The following is an 11,026-nucleotide window of genomic DNA, read 5'->3' as shown; positions in this document are numbered from 1 at the left end:
TATACTTCTCATGGTGTACACAATTTAAGTATTTTTAGTTAACTATGTAAGTGATTGCTTTTGGTCTTTAAGCTTAGAGAGTAGGATACTAGTTAGCCCATCCCCATATTTCTCAGGTAACAAATTACTTTAAAAATGATTTAGGCAGATCATTTCTGCCTAGATTTTTAAAAACCCCTTCTCCAATGATCTGGTTTTCTAATAGCTTCTTTCATTGGCCTATTTTCCGGGTCCTTGAGCATTTTGTCATCATACTCTAGAGCTCTTTCTTTTTGCAGAGCAGGCATATTCAATTCTAATAGTAAGTTTAGAATTATGTGATAAATTCTGATTAATATATTTCAGTTATGTTTAGCTTGGCTTATTGCTCCTATTTAATTTAGGCATGTGGAAGTCAAGATATATACTGTGTTGGCTTCAAGATATATACTGGTTCTACTCCCAGTCAAAGACCTTAAGTAGATCTGCAAAATGACTGCTAAATGATCAATCTATTAGTAACTTCCTCAATTACATAATTGGCCTTTGTTGAGCCATCATTTTTTAGTAGTCACAGAGAGGGATGGAATCTTAGAGCACTAAAAGTTCAGACTTTGCACCCTCCAACAACTCATTGCCAACAAATCTCAAAACAGAATATGTTTGAAAACTAATTTATCTATTAAACAGTTTATCTTTCTTTCAATTAACTTGTCCCAATTACAAAACTTTGTAAAGAAGCTTGTACATCTGAAAAACTGATAATTACCATGATTTAGCCTATAGTCTCGAAATGTCAACTAAAGGCCATGGTCTTCAATATTTAGGTGTAAATGATGAAGATCATCAAACAAGAAATCTCAACTAAACAAGAAAGGATTGGTTCTGTTAGGAAAAAGTGGAAATTGTATAAGCTAGTAAGGAAAGCTCCCCATTCCTCATCCACTCCCCTCCACAATATTACCAATCTTTATGGTAGACATTGATCAAGGAGATAGAACTGATTGTAGAGCGATACTTGTTATTAAACTTACAGACTCTGTAAGAATACCATTTGGAGAGTCAGGTTCATTTGGGAACTTGGTCATGGAACCATGGGTATGTTTGCTGGAGATGGGAAATCCAAGCTCAAGAACAAGCTTAAGATTTTACCAAGCAAAATAATTCTCTTAATTTATGTTACCTCACTTCCTTATTGGCCTTGACAATATTTTATGATAGACTTGGTTTTTATTATTAGATTTTAAACCCTAGATTATCTAATTTTATAGTGATAATGGGACAATATTAATGTTCTCTACTGGAAAATCAAATTGACATGTTTTTACTAAGTACCCGGAGATAGATATCATATTTCTGAGACAAAAAACTGATAACAGATATAGCATATATTAGAAATGTGTGCAATATATCAAGAGGAAGAAACAGATTTTATAGTTGGAAACTAAAGTTTTAACAAGGCATGTCCAGTTTCAATTTTTAACATCCTACAGTCTCCACTGCTCTACTTTTAGCTTCTTATACTTGAATATGTGTGCCATGCTTTCCTTTCTTGACCCAATTCCTCTCTCAAGTGTCATCTTATGATAGGTGTCTATATTGTCCACTATATCACTAGACATCCGTCTAAAGAAGTAACTTCATAGTACTTTCTCATATGTGGTCATGGAAGACAATAGGCCTATTGGTTCTCTTCACTGTGTAGAATCTGGGGCAGCTAAACTGGCTGAAAAGATCCTGAATAGCCAGAGGAATGTTGAAAAAGAAAACCAAAGCTGGTGATATTACAATGCCTGACTTCAAGCTCTAGTACAAAGCTCTGATCATCAAGACAGCATGGTACTGGCACAAAACAGACACATAGATCAATGGAACAGAATAGAGAACCCAGAATTGGACCCTCCACTCTACGGTCAGCTAATCTTTGACAAAGCAGGAAAGAATATCCAATGGAAAAAGGACGGTATCTTCAACAAATGGTGTTGGGAAAATTGTACAGACACATGCTGAAGAATGAAACTGGACCATTCTCTTATACCATACACAAAGATACTCTCAAAATGGATGAAAGATCTAAATGTGAGACAGGAATCCATCAAAATCCTAGAGAACACAGGCAACAACCTTTTTGATCTTGGCCACAGTAACTTTTTGCAAGACATGTCTATAAAGGTAAAGGGGGAAAAAAAAAAACAATAATGAAGTATTGGGACTTAATCAAGAGAAAAAGCTTCTGCACAGCAAAGGGAAGAGTCAACAAAACTAAAAGACAATCTACAGATTGGGAGAAGATATTTTCAAATAACATATCAGATAAAGAGCTAGTACCCAAGATCTATTAAAAACTTATCAAACTCAACCCTCAAAATCAAACAATCCAGGCAAGAAATGGGCATAAGGCATGAGCAGACATTTCTCCAAAGAAGACCCACACATGGCCAACAAGCACAGGAAAAAATGCTCCACATCACTTGTCATCAGGGAAATACAAATCAAAACCAAATGAGATATCACTTCACACTGGTGAGAATGGCTAAAATTAACCAGACAGGAAACAGCAAATGTCCATGACAATGAGGAGAAAGGGGAACCCTCTTATACTGTTGGTGGGAATGCAAGCTGGTGCAGCCACTCTGGAAAACGGTGTGGGGGTTCTCCAAGAAGTTAAAATAGAGCCCTACAACCCAGCAATTGCACTACTGAGTATTTATCTCAAAGATACAGATGTAGTGAAATGAAGGGACATCTACACCCTGATACCTATAATAGCAAAGTCCACAATAACCAAACTGTGGAAGGGGCCTAGATGTCCTTTGACGTGTGTGTGTGTGTGTGTGTGTGTATACAAATACATGCACACATATACACAATGGAATACTACTTAGCCATCAGAAAAGAACACCTACCATTTACATCAATGTGGATGGAATTGGAGGGTATTATGCTGAGTGAAATAAGTCAATCGGAGAAAGACAATTATCATATGGTTTCACTCATATGTGAAACATAAGAAATAGTGGAAGGGACCATAAGGGAATGTGGGCAAACTGAGTGGGGAAAAATTAGAGAGGAAGACAAACCGTGAGAGATTCCTGACCCTAGGAAACAAACAAATGGTTCTGGAAAGCGAGGGCATTAAGAACAGCACATGATGTGATAGCACTAGATATTATACTATATCATGGTAAATTGAATTTATATTTAAAAAAAGAAAAAAGAAAGAAAACCTCTCCTCACTTATTCAAACTATGACAGTATCTACTCTGTTTCCAATGTAAGAAAGTGGCATTGACTTTGATGAAAAAATCATCATATTGATAGGAACCAGTGGTTAACCTTGAGACAGTCATGTGATCTAGCTGGGCCTTGCCCATGTGCTACTCCCACATCTCTGCTTCTAGTGTCATAGATACCAAAGGTTTGAGAGTATGAATCACACATGATGAAAAAAGTAGAAATAAGAGATAATCATGAGAAACGGAGTCCTGGCAGTCTGGTTGTATTTTTAACCCACCTTTCTGGGGTTTATTTATTTAAACCAACAAATCACGATATTTTATGTAAGCAAATTAAATTTGAATGTAAGCCCCTTGTAACATAAGAGTGGCAAATAACTTCAAAATTATTATTATTATTTTTAAAGATTTTATTTATTTATTCATGAGAGACACAGACAGAGAGGCAGAGACACAGGCAGAGGAGAAGCAGACCCCATACAGGGAGCCCAAGGTGAGACTTGATCCCAGGATCCCAGGATCATGCGCTGAGCCAAAGGCAGACACCCAACCACTGAGTCACTCAGGCGTCCCAGTAACTTCAAAATTATAATAAAGGTTCTGGATGTACTCTGAAAATCTGGGTTAGCATCTTGTCTGAGTTACTTTGCATCTCAGAATATTTGCTTCCTCCTTTCTTAAATGAGGATAATAATACCCACCCTTCTTTTTTTATATTAAATACAAATTTAATTTTATATTAAATAATACCCACCTTTCTTTTTAAAATATTAATAGTAAAATATTTTAGTATTAAATATTTACATACTTAATATATAAAATTGTTAAATTTAATATTCAGTGATTAAACATCTGTAAAGTACTTTTGAACGTATTTGCCCCCAAAACACTCAGTATATTCTTACAACTACCACCACCAGCACCATGCTGTATGCCTGTCTAGTATTATTAAAGTGATTTATCCAAAGATACTCCAACTTTCTGGATCTTTCATTACTAAACCTAGATCTTGTTTACTATACTTCTTGCCAAACATTTATGTGTACAAGGTATTGTAATATTTAATACATTTGATTATATTAGCAAGAGTTAAAAACCAGTTATATGTTGTCTTGTAAAAGTAAATCTTTGAGGACAGAATTGTCCATCTTTCAACATGTTATTATTGCTTTAAGTAGAAAGAATTAGAGCACCATTTTTCAGGTGAAAAATGCCATGAGTTTATTCCTAGTAATTGTTCATTTCATGTGTAATTATTTTCCACATACTGAAGATATGCAATAAGTAACCACAAATTAATGCCAAAGTGTTTATAAAATAATTTTTCTATCAAAATTCTCTTAGCAATGCAACCTAATTTTCAAGTGTATTGTATTGTTGGCACAGTGCAACTACTGATAAATTCAAAATCTACCATGTGGAAAACAGCATAACGTAATAAACTGACTAAAGATTTGAATGAATAGATGAAGTCCATACTTCCAGACCCTCAAAATGCTTGTTAGATATTCATTTCATTCTTATTTACTTACATTTTCTAGGAGATACAATGGTTACTTAAAAAATATGAATCAAGGGCAGCCCGGGTGGCTCAGCAGTTTAGCGCCTGCCATCGGTCCAGGGCGTGATCCTGGAAACCTGGGATTGAGTCCCACATCGGGCTCCCTGCATGGAGCCTGCTTCTCACCTGCCTATGTCTCTGCCTCTTTCTCTGTGTCTCTCATGAATAAATAAATAAAATCTTTAAAAAATATATGAATCAAGAAACTACTATCTGATCTTCTGAAATAAGCTATTTTAAGGAGTTGTTATATTCAATTTTCTGCTGCAGAGTTGGATATTGCAGGTTCTAAATTCATATATTAATAATTACTGAATTTACTAAAAGATGCACTACTTTACATTATTCAGCTAATAATACGATATGGAACATTTCTCTTTTACTAAGTGAAGAAAAGTACGCCACACTAATTTTCTACTTATTTAGTTAGTGCCAAGTACATTTATATGCATCCTACAAGTCTCTCCTCAAGGATATACTTTGGCCTTGTATTACAATGTACTAAATTTTTGAGAGATGAGATTAAAAATGACAAAGTCTTATGAAATAAATATTTTAAAATAGCTGTATCATAGCTTATGAGAGTAGAAAGATATATTAATGTAATACTTCTAAAATTATCACTTCTCTTTAGTTATTAGAAGAGTCTACTTATGGTAATAACAAGCACTGACAATAGTTTTATTCATCAGTTATCTTAGCAATAGTAAAACGTTTTGTTAAATAACTGACAATTGATCATAGCTGAATGAAGTCTTCTAAATTTGATAGCATATCTATTGAAAACTAGAATGTACTGCAAACACAATGTCAATTGTATATTTGCACTTATATTTTGCTGCTTAAAAGTTAAAATGGTATCAGTAAAAATTAACTGACTTTCCTTATATCTTTGAATTTTTTAGAAAAATGTGATTTATTGTTGTGAATGTACTAATGCTATATTAAGAAATAGAAGTTAAAATACTAACAAATCCGTAACTAAGTATCATTAGAAAAGATAGAATCTCTATTTGCATATTTACATTAATGTTTATTCATTATAATTTAGATTATATCCACCTTTAAGGTAAAAGTGGCATGACACATGCAAATATGATTAATTAAAAATTAAAGATAAAAACAAGAATAATGGGATTATTGATGTTAAGTATTTTATAACATTTAATTTATGCTTTTATTCTATTCTCATTTTCTTAACAACATAAAACAATTACTTTTCTTAGGACACACATATCAGATTTATTATAAGTTAAAGACTAAAACCATGTCAAAAAATAAAAATAAAACAATGTCAAGAAAGAGTAAATAAAGTATATAAAATAAAATAATGGTAAAGATTTTGAATTGAAGGTATGTAGATATATCGATTTTTTCCTGAATTTACCCAATCATCTCCTATTATATATGATGCACCTAAATGAGGTTTTATTTTATTTTGTTTTTTTTAACATTATTTAATTAATGAAAAATATATGATAATTATTTGTTATAGACTGACCTCCAAGGCTGTCCATGTCCACAACCATGGAACCTGTGAATATATTACCTTGCATGGCAAAAGGAACTGTGCAGACACTATTAGTCTAAGGATTTTGGAATAAAGGGACGCCTGGGTGGCTCAGCAGTTGAGCATCTGCCTTTGGCTCAGGGTGTGATCCCAGGCTTCTGGGATCAAATTCTGCATGGGGCTCCTTGCAGGGAGCCTGTTTCTCCCTCTGCCTATGCCTCTGCCTCTCTCTGTGCCTTTCATGAATAAATAAAGAAAATCTTAAAAAAAAAAAAAAAAACAGGGTGGGGGGGCGGTTTGGAATAAGGATTATTTTCCTGAATTATGTGAGTGAGTCCAGTGTAGTCACAAGAGTCCTTCTAAGGAGAATATGATCAAGGGTCTCAGTTGGAGCAGGATAGTTGGTGACGGAGGTGGAGGTTGGAGGGATGTGGGGAAGGATCATCTGCTGAGATAAGCGTGTGGTCACCAGAGGCTGAAAAAGGCCAGATACTCCTTAGAGTCTATGGAAAGAACACAGCTCTGCCAACACTATTTCCATCCATAAGACCTTTTGCAGATTTCTGAATTTCAGAACTATAACATAATAAATTAGTATTAAGTCTGTGGTAATTTGTTACAGCAGAATAGGAAACTAATATATTATTAATTAAAATTTATATTCTAATGTGCATACTTATAATCACTCTGCATTGTAATTGTTATTACTTCAATTTATTATTTATTAAAGCTGTGGTATATAGCTTTCAGATCACTGTAAATTGCCATTATGTTCTCCACTACCTTTACCCATTTAAATTGTGTTTAGTTGTTATAGGTTTGCTGTTAATGAAGCATTCATTCCACTTACTTCTCAATACTATTTGCTCTGAATAATTTTCATTATCTTAGCATAAAACCTAAATGATCTTTGAAAAAAATATTGGAAAGAATGGAAGAAAATACAGAACTAGAGAAACCATCTGTACCTAAAGGAAAATCAAGACTCCTCAGACTGGCAAGTGATTGTGTCAAACAACAGAAGGCCCAAGGGGACACGACGGGCATAAAAATAGCATTGAAACGGATCAAGACATTTAATAGATCCTTTTGTACTCTAAACTCAGCTTAAATAAATAAGCTTGACCTAGTCTTTCCAACAAATATGATTGTGCTTTTTGATTATGCTAGAAGTATCCCTGGAATCCTAAATTCACTCTATAAATGTTGCTATTTCCATCTCACCTTGCCTACCTGGTAAGGGATCATTTACTATAATATCCAGTAGCAATTTTACTTTATTGGAAAGGCTAAAATTGATGCTGAATAAAGTGTGCACAACCTAGACTTTGTTAATAGTCTTCCAGCTTCACTTTGATATTCAGAATACAAAAAACCTGAGAGGAACATTTGGTTTATTTCATACACAGTGAGTAAAAAAAGCCTTCGTGAATCATATTAAATTCTACACAGCATTTAATATCAGCTGAATAGATTCAGGTCCCAAGAGTGTGTGAGCTGAGCATCAGGCACATTCCACTGATGATAGGATGACACTTTTCACTTCTGAGACTGACTTTTTGACTGTAGCACAGTTTCTGTGTGGACATAGAACAATCTCAGGAAGAAGGAATCTGAAGTTAACTCTAGTTTGAAGTGTATTGCTAGATAAATATTGTCTAAAGTTCACACTAAAATATATGCTGGGTAGTGTATCTATAAGAGACAAAAATTGGCAATAGCACAGAAGTGTAAAGGAATGAGGCTGGGTTAAGGAGAGAAATTTTACCCTGGGACACCCTAATCTTTTAATCTAAACAACAGTGGGGAAGAGTGTAATGGAGATACAGAAACAGACTAACATGGAAGAAACCCCAAAAACTTTTTTGAAGAAAACTCCAACAATTTTAACTAATTTCTATATTCCCCAAAATTCAAATAAAAATAATTTCTACATATTTCCAGAAGTGAACCAACCGCACCCCTATTGTGCAGGAGGTGTTTATAATTTGATCCCAGCCATGCAGGCACCTATTTGAACATCATTAGAAGAAGTCTTCTCACCTTTGTCATACAACCAACTCAGGTATTGAATGTTTTAATTGTGCAAAATATCTCATCGCTGCTTAGACAACAGGTTTTGCCTCAGAGGCATAATCCGTAGATTGACAAAGTCACAGTCTCTTCCACAGGTATTGGAAGGGGAAATTTACAGAAATGTTCTGAGAATGATAGAAACATCTGGAGCAGAGGATATATTGGAGGCATCCATCTTACTGTCAAATGAGGACCAGAGGATTGAAGAGGCCTGGCCTGCACAGTCTGGAAATCAGGAGACATGAGATCGAATATATGACCAAGCATTCAGAAGGGACCAGATCCATATTGCATTTAGTGACCCTTCCCAGCTCGAAAAATGCTGAGGTACTGCTGTGGGTCATGTGGGCACCACTTACTCTTGAAATAATGATACAAGTAACCCTGTAGGTCATTACAGACTTTGGAAAAACAGTTAAAAACAAACACTTTAAAATTTTTCCAAGTTGAACTTAAAACTACATCAATGATAAAACAATAATGCCAATTTTTTAAATAAATACGGACATACTATGATAAATTAACTCTATAGACTTATGAATATAGATGTAAAAAAACCTTTAAACCTATCAGCAAGTTAAATTAAAAAATATGTTAAAATAATTATCCACCATGCCAACTATTTTTCAATCATATTAATGCAAGGTTGGTAATTTTAGGATATTTTCGCATAATTAGAATTGTACAGATGATCAATAAATAGATCCCCATCCAAATAAAATTCTGTAATAATTTAATACAATGTTTTAAATTCATGATAAAATGACCTTCAAAATCTGAAATAGATATTTCCTCAAAGCACATTTGTTTGAAAGTCATGCCAATAAACTGTTTTTACCTATCTACACCAAAGAGATTTAAAAATTTTTTGTCAAGGAATAAAGAATAGAAAAATAAATAGAACACATACTGATTTTTCAGGATCAACTAAAAGAATTATTAAAAGTAATAATGTGTAATTTTTTGTTAAATTCAATGACTCTTCTTTATACTAGCAATAAGTAGCTGAGAGTTGTCATGGGAAAAATGTATCCATCTTGAATAGCTAATAAATAATAATGATAAACAAAATAAGTGGAATATTAAAGAACAAATATATATATATATACATTTATTCAAGTGTATGAATGGAGGTAATAAATAGAATGCTAGAAGTAAATAAATAGGTAGAATTATGGAGTACTGTAAATATGGCATAATTTCTAAAGTAATGTATGGTTTAATGTAATTTATATTAATTCTAAGCCATATTATGTCTTAATGATTCAAAGTTGTCATCATACTATTACTTTACCACATTTAGCTGTTCTCCTAGGATCCAGTTTACTTCCACATCATCCATTAGTATATGTAAGACATCATCGAATATATTTTTAGATCGATTGTTGTCCATCTTGACTGCAAATTTGAATCATATGAGAATGTTCACAAGTCTTTTAGGAGGCAACCAGGCAATTTCATCAGAAAATCTAGGCGGGGGCCAGGAAGCACACTTTTCAAAACCTCCAAGGGGTTCCCGTGTGCAGTCATAGTTGTGAATGAATATTGGAAAAATAGTTTTGCACAACCACTTTTATTTTATTTGAATACATTCCTGGGACAGAAATTGGTTGTGCAAAAACATTTCTTTTAATTCATTGTTGTGCCTTCCTGAAAGAATATGCTAATTTATAATTTCACCGGTGGAGGATAAAAGAACCCACTTTCTAGCATCTGATCACTCTGTTTTATAATTTCTTTTGGCCATTGTCATCTTGCTTATAACACCAATGACAATATACAGATAATGCTAATATATGTGTTTTGAGCTGGATGTTCTTATTTCTTTTGGAAGTTTCTTTTTCATAATTATGACAATATTTAGGCTTCTGTATTCCTCTTTTATTCCTCTTTTGCATCCTGCTTTTAAGGCTTCTCTCTCCTTTTTTGTGTGTTTTAACTTTAGTAAGCTACCATTATTATACTTATTTACAAACTATCAACAATTTCCTTAAAAGAGACTATAAGCGGATCCCTGGGTGGTGCAGCGGTTTGGCGCCTGCTTTGGCCCAGGGCGCGATCCTGGAGACCCGGGATCGAATCCCACGTCAGGCTCCCGGTGCATGGAGCCTGCTTCTCCCTCTGCCTGTGTCTCTGCCTCTCTCTCTCTCTGTGTGACTATCATAAATCAATAAAAATAAAATAAAAAAAAACGAGACTATAAGCTTGTGATTGTATATCATATATGATTGTGCTGTGATGTATTATATTTCTATTGTATTAACCTCATATATTTTTATCTTTATGATTTAATTTTTACAGTTTTCTCTTTTTATTTATTTTTTAAATATTTAATTTATTTATTCATGAGAGACACGGAGAGAGGCAGAGACATGGGCAGAGGGAGAAGCAGGCTCCCCATAGGGAGCCCGACGTGGGACTCGATCCCAGGACCTGGGATTCACAACCTGAGCCAAAGACAGACTCTTAACCACTGAGTCACCCAGGAGCCCCTACAGTTTTCTCTTTAATACATCAGGAATTTGGTCACTTGTGTTTCAAATGCAAGCTACACACCTGTAATTCATTTTTTCCAAAGCAAACCTTATTTAATAAATAATTACATAATACATCTTTTTCTTGATTGACTTCAAATGCCATTTCTATCATATATCCAATTCTTAT

Source organism: Canis aureus, chromosome 21 (genome assembly GCF_053574225.1).
Source record: "Canis aureus isolate CA01 chromosome 21, VMU_Caureus_v.1.0, whole genome shotgun sequence".
Classification (NCBI taxonomy): Eukaryota; Metazoa; Chordata; class Mammalia; order Carnivora; family Canidae; genus Canis; species Canis aureus.
The sequence above is the reverse complement of the archived record's forward strand: the minus strand, read 5'-3'. Positions refer to the sequence as shown.